This window comes from Bombus huntii, chromosome 1 (assembly GCF_024542735.1).
Source record: "Bombus huntii isolate Logan2020A chromosome 1, iyBomHunt1.1, whole genome shotgun sequence".
Lineage (NCBI taxonomy): Eukaryota > Metazoa > Arthropoda > Insecta > Hymenoptera > Apidae > Bombus > Bombus huntii.
The window spans coordinates 5,674,784-5,687,611 of NC_066238.1; the positions used below are offsets into that span (position 1 = coordinate 5,674,784).

A 12,828-nucleotide genomic window follows, 5' to 3' on the forward strand; every position below is an offset into this window, starting at 1 on the left:
GAGTACATGAAAGTAGTATTATTACATAGGATACATAGATGCGTTTCATAATAATTATTACACACGGAAATATTACTCTTATACTGATAACTTAGTACTCTAATTATCTTATGACATACTTCATATTTAAATAAGTACTTTTGAAATTTAATAAGAAATAAAATTAAAAAAGAGAAAAATCAATCTCTTAATAAAAAGCTCCATTTAAAATTTCAAAGCATCGAGGCTATTGCAGGAGTTTATGTACTATTATACTTTGTAGATAGTTCGAATGCAATTTCATTGCTTTCTTGACGTTACAAAGTTTTATCCGGTAATATATTTGCGCCGCCGTAGAAACGCTGGGAAATTCTCGTTTAAACGATCAAAGGAAATTCTTAAAGAGGCGTAATTAGTTTGCAGGGCGCAATATTAATTAGAGTTCTGGAACACGTTTGCAAGAAAAAAAGGAGCTTTATTAAATCCCGCTACTGCGTTTATACTATTACTCTAATTTGACTTAATAATCATGAGTCATTAATTCTCTTTTTACTTTGAAATCTAACGTTTTTTTTTTTTTGCAATTTTATGGCTACCTCTTTCGTATATACAGCTTAATCTTTTTCGATGTTCCCGTAGTTCAAAAGCTTTACCTTAATCCTCTTCTCACTCATTTTTAAGGAAACTGTCGACAGAAAATCAGGAAAATAGAGAAATGTTAGAGATCTCAACTACACAAGTTAGAATGAAAAGGACTTTTCAAATATCAAACGGAAAAGGAATACAAATTGAAAGATGTCAAACTTAAAGAAAAATAACGATTAAAAGATTTGAAGCATCAAGATAAAAAAAAGAAACTAAAAATATACCTATCATTGAGAAAGACAGACGTTAAGAAAATCACAAATTTAAAAAAAGAAATAGGAATGAAAAGAATACCAAATGTCGAACAATTACCGGTTTGTGACATAAATATTAGGCAATCGGTCGTTCGAACAGCTTATCAACGCCGTGTTATATCATACGACCAGCAATTACGAATGCGTCAGGTAGCATTCTTGCATTAAGGAACGGATCGTTGACCCTCGGCAGACAGACCGTCCAAAAATCGTCGGCCGGACGTGAAATTGTATTCAGAACCAGACACGGGAGCCTGCGTGGCTTACTAAATCAATGGCATCGAAATTCCACGAGAGAGGACCAGCAAAATTCTCGTGTGGCTCGGATCAAGTATCAACAATTCATTAAAAATAGCAATCGCGCCCCATTCTCTAGCCCATAAACATGAATCATATACATTACGAAGTTTATAAATAACAGTTCCTGCCTATTGAGAGAAAAACTTTTAAGACATGAATGGAATTAGGATTATTCTACAAGGAAATCTTTTGGCGTGTTTTTTGGCTTTTCTAAATATCGTGATAAATCAATGGGGAAATTATTTGATTTCGAAGATCAAACTTTGATTTTGGAGATCATAAATTCTATATTGAATACAAAGCAAGTTATATATTAAGAGATAAATAATGATTGTTCGATGCTAGATGTTTAAAAAATTAATGAGAACTGTTTGGTATTAAATATCGTTTAAGCAATACATTTATAAACACTTAGATCATTTTAAGACCAACTAAATTTTGTCGTAAACTTTGTTTCAAAATGAAACTCGAGAATCTTCCACTGTGTTATCTTTCATTTATTTTGCTACAAGATATTATCTTTCATATCCTGCCAATCTTATACATTGTAAATTGCAATGCACTTCATGAATTTGTATTACGTAGTTAGTAGTGTTACATAAATAAAATGAAGATATTCCTTCATTAAAATACTTCCGATTATTATTTGATTCTGAACTACAGATACGTTTCGTTATCAAAAAATAGCGAATTTAATGCAAATTACTATGCGAATTGTTTTTAGATACTTTGGCGATATTCTTCTACTTAGGTACCTGGCTCCTTTTGCAAAATAATCTATCAATTAGTGATATCGATGAAATAATAAGCTAAGAGTTGTAGGTTATAGATTTCTCTTTTACAATTTTACGTCGAATAGTACAATCAAATATGTAACTTGTAATTCGTAAAATTTACTTGTGAAACTTAATTTATTATCGAACTTGTTATCATAATGCAAAAATATTTAATATGTATAACAACTATAGTAACTTACAGATTGAGAATTTTGCTAATAATACTAGCTAGTATTATCAGTTACTACCTAAGCAAAAATATTTGTACGTTGCACGAATGAAATACCTATCACTTCTTGCTCCTGTAACCGAGATTTTGTAAATCTACCACCAGGTTCTATAAATTTCTGTCGCTACAAGCTAATTATTTTGCAAAAGCTAATTTAACTTTGCCAAACTATCGAACAATACAACGTTTTACACTTTACACAGTCGATTGATATTCCTGGAACAAGTAACTGCACGAGTCCTTTAAACAGCTATTTCGATTCTGGAGATCTCTGAAACTCAATGTGAAAGCTACGAAACAAGAATTCGTTTTCTACACATTTTGTACATCGCGTACAAATCGACACATGTTTTTTCGCATCGTATATAGGTCCAACAGTGTTTTTTCTTTTTCTTCTTTTTTTTTCTTTTTGGTATAAAACGTTCGATACTCCTACAAATGCCTTGCGAGCCACCATTAAGCATTTCTAAGAGGAACTTTTTGTAGGCCAGCAGAGAATTCCAGCTGTTCGCCTACCTTCGCGCAGATCATTGTTCTTATCCGCAAAAATGCTCACCGTGCTGCTAATGGAAGAATTACGTAAATGTCCGCGATCGAGATCGAGTTCCTTGTTCGTGCTATTCGAACCATCTGGAATTAATGAAAAAAGTTTGTTTTCGAGCGTTATGATATACAGTTTTCATGTACGTGCTTCGTCGATTAAAAGATACTATGCAAGTCATTAAATTCTAATCAAGATTGAAGGAACAGGTTGGTAAGCGATTAAGTGCAATGAAAATTCAAATGATGAAAAATGTAATTGGTTGATATATGAATATTTCTGGTGTGTCTAGATTATGCAGAAAGGGCGAGGAATTGGAACAAAGCATGTTTTAGTTAAACAGATATTTGTATATATTAGTATACTTACTGTCATATGTTGTAAATTATTTTTACAGGAAATTTGGAATATTATGTAGATTAAAGTAATTTATTTTGGTCTACTTCTTTTTAAATTTATTATGTAAGTAAAAATGCACCTAACTAGTATTTATATAATATTTAGCGCAAGATACAGAGAACTGTGAAAAATATAAATCACACGAAAGATAGTATGAAAACATGTACTTTAATTTGTTTGCAAAAATGATACTTAAGATAGTATTCCTGAAAATATATTTTAAACTGATTTCGCTAATTTAAAGATGTTATAATTTTTTAATCAAACACGCTAGAAAAAAATCTTTAAACTGATTCAATAAAATATTCGAATTAATTTAAACAAATTAGACTACGTAATATTGTCCCATGTGAATCATCTTGTAGTAGAAATACAATATTTCGCAATACAATTTATTTTATCTTTTTTATTAGATTATTCATTGAATACTTCGTAAAATTTATCATAATATTAAAGAAAGAAGACTATTGCACACATAATCTATTTAATTGGAAAGAACTTTTCCCGAAAAGGTTCTTTTCTATTAAACGTGCTGCATAACAGTAACTAGTTACACATTTCTTAGCTCGTTGAATTATTCAGAATTACGTATTTCGAATCACTGTTGCAAATGCATATTTCATCATATTAAACGTTACATTTCAAACAATTATCTAACTACGGCACTATAACACCATAACTCTTTTGAACAGCAATTACACACGTTACAGTTACCTCGCCAACTGTTTTACATTTTTTACATAGTATACGAGGTGCTTATGCTTTTCTTTTTTTCTTCTCTTTCCGCAGAGCGCTACTGGTACGCACGGTAAATCCGTTATCCTAAAGCCAAGGTCCACGGTGAGTCATAAATTTGCACATAATTACACAGTATAACGAACAATACGCAAAGCCGTTGACCGGCCTAGCTTACGTTACATATTCATTTCCACGAAAATCACCGTCGAATTACGCCAACCACGCTCAATTAGCCTCCGTTTCGACTAATTATTTTCTCTGAAAGTCGAGTCGTTACGCGCCACAAGCGTGATAATAAAAGTTAACCCCTTTCCGTGTCGCAAACTCAATTATTTAACGTTATTATCGCGACACTGAATTCTCTCCTCGTGTTACGGTTCTGTTACGGATTTCGGTTAAATTAGTTTAATTGCAACGCCGTGAAACGAAGTTTCATCGAAAACTTACTCGACATTTTAATACAACGTTTGTAGTAAGCATTTTACAATGTTGCTCTGCCATGCAAAATGTATTAAACATATAATTTTGGAGCGTTTGATATGCATTTTTAATTTTAAAGGAAATAAATATATAATGTGCAATATATATGTAATGTATAATATAATACGTAGTACGTAGTAGTACTCGTTACTAATTTTCCAATCTTGTATCAATTTACATATTAATTGCAATTTATGGAATGTCTATCATTTATATTTTTAATAATTTCCTCTATATTATTTGCACTCTCGTCCCGATATAAATTCAACAAGTAAATATAAATTTTACTACAAATTTCTACAAATAAATAATCACATACACGGTGTCCCAAACTTAAAACGTCAAGCTGCAAAAAACCTAATTTACAGACAGAAAGAAGGAAAAAAGAATGTTACATAAAGTTTGTCAATAAAAGCTTTGTTACAGAGTTATAAAAGATTATTGTATGTATGAAACAGATAACGAGGCATTCTTCATTGCAGCAGACAAAAAGTTGACTGTATTATTGTGTCAGCGTAGTTGCACGTTTTTTTTATCGTGTGGTGTCAATTCCGTGTCTTTAATAGTTATGATAATAATTGAATAAAAAATGATTACCTAGTATTTTTAATTCCTCATTTCAAAACGTCGTCCTTGCGTTCGGACACATGCTTGACATTGATGAACAATGAAAATAATAATATTACGCAGTTCCTGAAAATATCGTCGAGTTTCAAAACCTGCGTTTTTTATTCGTTACGCTAGTTCTTTATGCGAAACACATTTAAAAGATGGAAAGATCGTAGTGGGCCAGCTGTTTAGCCTCCATGATTTTTTTGCTTACTGGGAACTATGAAACAAAAGTTTTATTCTACAAGGTCCCATAATAAGCTAGTGCAACGAATAAAAAATGCAGTTCCTGAAACTCAACGAAATTTTCAGAAATATTATTATTTCCATTGTTCATCGATGTCAAGCTTGTACCCGAGCACAAGGACAACATTTCGAAATGAAGAATTAAAAAATACTAGGTAATCATTTTTCATTCCATTATTATCATAATTATCAACAACAAGGAATTGCTACCACGCGATAAGAAATATGTAACTACGCTGGCACAAAAATACAGTCACCTTTTGTCTGTTGTAATGGAAAATACAGTCGTCGTTTATTGACAAACTTTACGTAACGTTCTTTCCCTTCTTTTCGCCTGTGGATTAAACCCTTGCAGTTTGGCGATTTAAGTTTAGGACACCCTATGTAGACTATTGGCCAGCGGTGTTTACATACAAGCATTCTCTAAATGCACAGCGCATCTCAAGAAACCCGGAATGTAATTAAATATATTTATCGCTGTTTCCCATTGTGTACACTTTCAAAACTCCAATTTAAATTCCAATTAACAGCTGCAAGGCTTCCTGCCAGGCTTGAGTATCCATTATAGCTGTACAACGTTTTCACCTGGTTCGCGGATCGTAAGCGTTCGTCGCAACTTTTCCAAACGAACGAGACGGCACGAAGGATTTCCATCAATCACGTCGTCGTCAGTATCGCTGTACGCGTTTTACGAGATGGAAAAACATGCCGAGTTTTCACTTTTCATCGGTGCTCGAGACACGAGAACGCGCAATTAACCGGCGACGAGTCTCGTAAATCATCGCGACAATTAAACAAGCGACGCTTACGCGAGCACCGTCCAATTAGCAACCAGTCGCAATTATCTTATACGTCCGTGCTCGTAGCGCGACGACTTCCCCATTCATAATTCTATTATTCCGATGAATCGTGAACGCGGTAAAATCGTGACGTGATTGGCACAAAACATTGAAAACAACGATCATATGGATGATATCGAATCATATTGATGTCACTGTCGCGTAATTTTTAGCTTTTATTATAGGCAGCTTTTTGTTGTCTGTTGCCGTGACGCGAGATAAATTGTATTCATAAAGGTGAGTTGAGGTTTCATTTGATTTTTCATGTAAGTCGATTGAGACGCTTTTAGTTGTAGTAAAATAAATTACGTCGAAACTTGTGGATCTAGTTACTTAATATTCACTATATTTAACTTGAAAATTGTAACAGTTGCGAAATAACACACACACAGACACGCTTCGTATTTTTTCATATTTTCAAAATTTTAATACTACTATTAAATTAAGATGTAAATAATAATAATAGTAATAATAATGAGATTGATAGAAGTCAAATAATAAATACATCAACAATAGTACGAGCATTTCTATAATAATCACGTTAATACGAATTTGGCGTAGTCCGTATATATTAATCTAAACCAGAGAGATATTCTTTGAGTGAAGAAACACATATAGTAATAATAATAATTAATCCTAACTAGAGAGGAATCCTTTGAGTGAAGAAACGAAAATGATTATAATAATAAAAAGTTGATGATCGTTGCTCGTTAATTCTGTTAAATTAGAAGAAAAAAGAAAAAAACAAATTGTATAATATTTTTGCAAGATTACTGAATTTTGGCTTCAATAGATATATTAGTATTGATACAAAGATACATTGAAGACGTTCAAATTTTAAATATAATGTTAATTTCACTTAATATCTTCAAAACCTATTTAATAATATAAAATTAAAATATTTATAACTGGAATTCAGTTTGCTACTTAAAGTAAACTTCAGTTTAGTTAATGAACGAATATTCCTAAAAAGGTCATTGCTGTTATCAGAATGATTTTCTTAGTTGTGAACAAATTTGTGACAATTGTCGTGCACTTAAATGTTACTTCAATCTCGTTACAATCGAATATTAGTATTTATAACATCTTTTTTTCTAAGAGATAATAAGTGTACTGTTAAATTGTTATGTATGAGATTTGGTTCATTATTTTGATTAAAATAATCTAATGTAACATAATAAGAATTTAATTAGAAAAAAATAGGTACAGTCTGTTTAATTTATACAAATATATTAAACGAATTTATTAAGATCTATTCCCTTTCGTTTGAATAAAAAGTATATTTTCAAATGTAATTTTCCTTCAATTTGATGATGGATTTCAGGAAACTAAAGGTCGAAGTTATTATTTGATAAACGTAGTTAAAGTTATGAAAATGTTGATATTATGAAACTAAAATGTATATGTTAATGAAACATTAAAATGAATTTCTACAATTATTAGCTCGTCTTTGCTATATTGAAGAAAATTTCTATATTAGCGTTCCACTCCGCAAATTTCAACACCAACTATGTCAACAGTCCCGATTACCGGCGATCAATCTCGCATGCGTGTAACACATACATGCCCGATCAGCCATAATCAATCTCAAACACCATCAGTGCACATTCCAACCGCGAAACTTCGAAACCTCCAAGAATCTATACATCCTACGTAACTTCACAGAAAATCTACGAGCACTCCTTTTACAACGCAAATAGATCAACGACAAATAAAAACCACGTAGGTAAAAGGAAATTTACTGTTAAATACACCAACGCGATCTCTCTGATAAATGAATGACGTTATTCCGTATCGTGTTATCATTTACTAAACCGCCTATTAAGGCAAGTATTTCCTAAAAGAAATCTAAGAAAACCTAAAAATGATACGAGACCACCACCAGAAGCTCGTCTAACCGGTATCGATTTACCATTAATCTAAGAAAACTTGACTGCGTTACCGGAAAATAGGATTTTTTTTTTTTGTTCAAAATGCATGGAAATTAGAAAGCAAAATGAGAGAAAATGAGAATGAAAAAGGAAGTCGAACACTTTCCCGAAAGAAACAGAGATAAAAAGCGAATCAGCGGCCAGTTAATTGGCTAAACGATATTCAACCCCAGAAATAGCAAGTCGGCCAACAATTTATTGCCGTCGATATTGTAACAGGCTTGGAAGATTGCCTCGATTTAACGGAAATACAGTTCGGCTTGGCGAATACGTGCCGCATTTACATAACAGCGCGCGCGTACGTTACGTTTGCGTGCAATTAACGTTGGCATCGATCAGTACCTGTAACCCGTGGCACGGGCTAATCCTCCGGGATGAATAGACGCAACTCCACTGGCCTCCATCGCGATGAAGCGCCCGTTACAAACGCGCGCCAACGTCATTAACGGTGAAACTACGGCGAGCGGTGATTATGGTGTTACGGTTTGGCATCCGGGTTTCGCGACCAAACAACTTGCCCATTACATCCCCTTTTTCTTCTCTCTTTCTTGTCTAATCTTCTGTTACGTTTGTACAATCGGTTAGCGATATCCTTTGGAATTATCATTTTGAGTAGGTACATGAATCTTGTGTACCGAGGTTTACAGTTTTATGGGTTGCTTTATTAACAGTTTATGAATGGTATTTTTTTTTTAATCGCTGAGTTGAAAGTTTTACGTTTCATAGCATGTTTTTTGAATTTTATTAAATATTTTAGGAAATATTAACATTTTAAAATATTAAATTGAAAAGAACTATTAAAGTTCTTAAAAGAGATAGAGAATTATTTTGAATAATTCTTCTGTTTTCGTAATCTTCGGATTGGAACTTCAACAGAAGATATCATAAAGGCATCTTTATTTTCTAACGTTGATAACGCGTATTTGTTAGATGCTGATGTTTCCTAAAATATTTAATAAAATTGAAAAAAAACATGCTATGAAGCGTAGAAGTAATAAAAAGTATAATATGACATTATACGTGTATGTTTGACAGAACACAATCGGATGATATACTTTGTTTGAGTTTTGAGAAATTAAGATTTGTTTCTATAAGTTCAAAGGAAAATTCGAAAATTTGTTGATGGCATATAATTTAAACATATTATTTAATAAATGGACACGAGTTATATGACATACATGGTAATAATTTTTTTAATATGCGGAAAATATGCCACAAGATGAATATTTCATGTAGACGTGTTACTAACTTGAATTGTTTCATTGGAACTCTAGAAACATAGAAACACATTTTAAATGATGTCTATAGAATTATATCGACGATTCACTCTCCAAGAGTCAAGCACACGGGATCAACTTCTCACGATCAAAATTTACAATCCAGAATGTGTGAACTGTTTCACGGTCGCATTCCAACCGTTCTGGGAACCTCGTTTCTTGTACTTCGAAGAAGTGTTAGGAAAGAGATATAAACACTGCAAAACAATCCTAAGAATATTCCAATACATATCAATTAATTTGCAAATATTCGTACAATATAAACGAATTATTTACATCAGCCAGATTTAAATTCTCTATATTTCGTTATTGTTTCTAAACAGTTTTATGCAGAAAACATTCAAACGTTAAAAATCAATTAACAGTTTACAATGATACAAATTTCAGTATTATCGAGTATTATTAAACTCTATTGGTTAATTTTTGCTAAATTCCAATTTATTGAAAAACGTATCCGTTAACTTATCAAATTCATCTATTTATCTTCAACTTGAGCGTGAGAGAATCTCTGTTCTTCTCAAGATTCTGTTGTGATCCAATGTTGCATTAATGATAACAACAATGCCTGAGCGTATAAATATTAATGCCACAATCGCGTTTATAAATCAAGTGAAACCAGAGATCTAACACCTGGAAACTCGGGTGCCTGTCAGTTCCCATGGAATTAAAGTCTTCGTACCGACAACGAAATATGTATATACATATATACATATATACATATGTGTATATGTACATATTATTATCCCATTATTATCGCTATACGACGATCATTTTCCTCGAGGCTGAAAGTTTCGAACGAGGGAACAAAAAAGAATCAGATTAACTACTAAACGTGCCGTTTAAAGGATAATTGAGCGGAACATTTTCCCGTTCCAACTTTCTCCGCGTGTTTACGTATATTTTTTTTCCCCGAATCCTCTCTGCACATCCTTCTAACATTTACGGCAATGGACGATAAAGATCGTATACGTAGGTACGATTCGCTCGTTCGTAAACTCGCGTAGTAAATTTGTTTCGTTCGACTTTCAATTCGCGCCAGTTGAATTTTATCTTTCATCTTTACGATGCTACATATTTTCCTAACACTTTGCGCGACGTTACTGAAAGAGATAGAAGATAGAGAAAGAGATATATCGGATTGAGATAGAAGATACGAACGCGTTTCTTAAATATTATGCATTTCTGTGCAATACAAACTTTCTTTTTCATTGAGGCAATTGGAACCTTCGTATAGAGATTATTTTTCAGTACAACTGCACATTCTGTGTAAATTATCAAACAAATTACATACAATTAGGATACATTGTTAACTATAATTTTTAATATATCAGTGATTGTTAGCGCATCGTAAATTATAATACATTATTTTCGTATATTATTAGATTATAAATTCTAAGGAACGAATAAGTAAGATTATATTGTTTAAACTCGAATTAATAAAAATTAGCTTTTCTTTCGCCGTTCTAGAAATTATTTTATGCTTGTAAAATATAGATTTATCATGTGAATTACAAGTGCGGACAAAATATCCATACATTTAATTTATAGCGTATGAATATAATTTTTAATGATGGCTATGCTCGTTAAAAAAATTTATTAATGCTGAAAATTCACGATATTTGTATAGAGTTTCAGAGTTTGGATATATAAATTTTACCGTTCACCTAATTCATAAATTTCTCTATATTTCTATGTGAAATATTTCTCTATATTTATTATATGAAAATATTTATCATATTTATTATATAATAAAAATAAACTGAAATAGGCAAGCAAAATTTTTAATCATTTCGTGTTAAAAATGATCGAAAAATTTGCTTCGACGGCAAAATTCAGTGACCCTCGATACAGTAATTATATCAACATCTGTTATACATTTGAAAAACTGCTCCATCTTTTTATAACGCTCCGTATAAACGAAAATTTAAAAAATGAAATAACATAACGTCAGATGAAAAAGAATGAAAGATTGATAAGTACTTATGCAGATGATTTACCCTAAAATATAATTTTATGAACCTTCGTATTTTTTACTATCACAATCATATTGTAAAATTACAGTCCTCTTTCACACCGTTTACCTTTTAAACATTTTTTGAGCCATCGGTCTATTACATTTCGTTAAAGGGATTAATATTCCACAAAATTTACAAATATATGCTTGTAATCCTCTCCATGAGAAATCTTCCATGTACATGGTATCTCATGAGTAATTCACTAGCAAGAAACTCATTAATTTACACGGTTGGAGAGATTTCACGTTTAATGGAGTAAAAACATCGAGAACGGGAATCACAGAGAAATGAATAGTGCCTCGTTTTTGTTTGGTGCGTGGCGCGATAATGTTGGATGGTCGGGAACACGATCGCTAATGACGAGCAATCATTTATGGTGAACCACAATGTACGACTTCGCCGTGTCTGCTGTAACGACGAAAGTCATCGACACCGCTAAAGCGTGTGTTACCATAAATTTAAGGAATCCTTAACATCGAGCAACACGATGTATTTTCTTGAAGGTTTCTTACGTATATTTTGTATCGTTTAGGTTTTTTGCTTCAGAAGATCTCATACTTTGCTGATTCATGCTATGATAACGATGTATTCATTTTATACCTCGAAATATTTTTACGATATATAAATAAATAATAGTTGGCGCTTCTTTGATTAATGTAACTCTTTTTTTAAATCAATGTTTTGCTGTATTAATGCTTCCTTTACATTGTTATTTACATTATTATTTACATGAATTATCCTTAATGAATAATAATTTCTTTTGAATATATAAAAATAAATATTAAAATAAATTACTAGCTTTCTCTTTTCAATTTACGGATTAGAATACCAAATACTGGCAAACTAATCAAAATTTATTCATTTTTATTCGTAATTTATTCGTTTCATAAAATAAATAACTTAAAATCATAGAGGATATTAAATAATCTGGGAAATATAAAATACTGAATGGTATAAGAGAAATTTGAAATAAATAAAATTCCCTTATTTATATTTATACGTCCAATTTGACTCTACACAAACATAAATTACGTTTAAAGAAAAAAAAAAGTGATAGATGTTAGGTATTTTTATTAGACACGAGCAGATCTCGACATAATTGGCTCTGAACGCTCGTTGACGTTCGCGAGTTATGGTGAGAAAATTCGTATCGATCTATCGACACAATTCAGGGTACGAAGGACAAGAAAGTAATTCCTAATGAAAGGTTTCGCATCGAACTTCGGATTCGCACGCTCTATACGATGGACTCTTCCGAGCAATTAACGACCGGCAACGCGAAACGACTCTGATTAATGTAATTTCGTAACGATCGATGTTCGGTCAGACGACGAGCTGATCTCTCATGTCTAACGTAGCAAAAAGTCTCGTTATTGGCTCACGTTTCGAAATGGATTCTGCGTATACAGGGTGGTCCTTTATGGCTATCATTTAAGATGCTTGGTTGGTTAAAACATCTAACACGCTTCGGATCGAGAAACTGCTGATTTGACCAGCTGATCGATTTGATCTTGTGAAACTATGTTGTTGCATAATAAATTTCGTTTCCAGATAAATTATATTCATAGGT

General features: G+C 32.1%; 1 long non-coding RNA gene across 1 annotated transcript in view; it reads left to right on the forward strand.

Moving 5' to 3' along the window:
• The first annotated feature begins 3,501 nt into the window (after positions 1-3,501).
• LOC126872724 (uncharacterized) overlaps positions 3,502-12,828 on the forward strand; it is a 135,207-nt gene continuing 125,880 nt past the window's right edge. Inside the window, exon 1 of the long non-coding RNA XR_007692149.1 lies at positions 3,502-3,963. This is a non-coding gene — a long non-coding RNA (uncharacterized LOC126872724). The remainder of the gene's footprint in view (positions 3,964-12,828) is intronic.